A 1,128-nucleotide genomic window follows, 5' to 3' on the forward strand; every position below is an offset into this window, starting at 1 on the left:
AAATGTAAATGCTCAGAAACAGGGAGAAAGACACATTGAAATATTAAAGCAAACTGAACAATCTGAGGTTGAGGGCTTCAGAAATGTCTCTATGTAGTTATTAGATATTATTATCCACAGAATATTTCATACACAAATAAACAAAAACAAAACAAAACAAAACAAACAACTACCTCCCAAGCATGAGAAATTTGAGAAGAAGAGACAAAGGGATATAACAGAAAACATTTTAATCCACTCGGTTATGGAGGAGATGTGACATAGGATGGAAATTCCAGTTGTAATTATAGTGTTTATGGGACATTATCAAAAGAAAATTTTAAAAAGAGCAAACAAAGGTGACAAATGCTCTCTGAGATAGCAGAAAGACTGAAATATTAATTCATTCATTTATAAATTTAACATATATTTACTAAGCTAAGCATTGTGAGATAAAAGAATAAATAACTGGGAAAGTAAATCTGCAAAACAAAAGGGAAAGAGTATGACACACATTTGTTTTCATTAAGTTAAGTTATAATATGCTTGATGATGATTATAGCAAGATAAAAATCTATATAAGGAAAATTATGGCACTGCATGTCTGTTACAGCCTCCTGCAAAAATGGCAGATCCGATTTTCACACATTTGCGGGAAGGGTATACATGTTCTGACTTAACTTATAAGTTGAAGTTGAGGGGAAAAAAGGAAGGGAGACATTTCACTCAGACCTCTGATTTGCCCTTCAACTGCTTTGTCCATCCACAATTTAGAGCCCTGGGTGGAGGCAAAGAAGCAGAAATATATGCACTTAACAAAGAGCTACTTATGAATCATACATAAATAAACTGTAAACTATTCACTTCATGGTAGATATAAAAGATCTAAATCATGAAAATTATAAGGGATTATTATTTATTACTGGCCACACAAGGACTAGGCTTTTTAATATTCATCTATACATACACAGACAGTCCCCAGCACAGTGCCCAACATAGTAATGGCATTTAATATTTATAGAACTTAACTATTTTTAAGTATTTGTCTGTGTTTTAGTAACCTTTTATTTACTTATGCCTTTCTGCCACAGTAAGTATATTTCACAGACACTTCTAGACTAATAAATTAAATCCCAGAATGTGGTTATA

The sequence above is a fragment of the Macaca fascicularis genome, chromosome 5 (assembly GCF_037993035.2).
Source record: "Macaca fascicularis isolate 582-1 chromosome 5, T2T-MFA8v1.1".
NCBI lineage: Eukaryota > Metazoa > Chordata > Mammalia > Primates > Cercopithecidae > Macaca > Macaca fascicularis.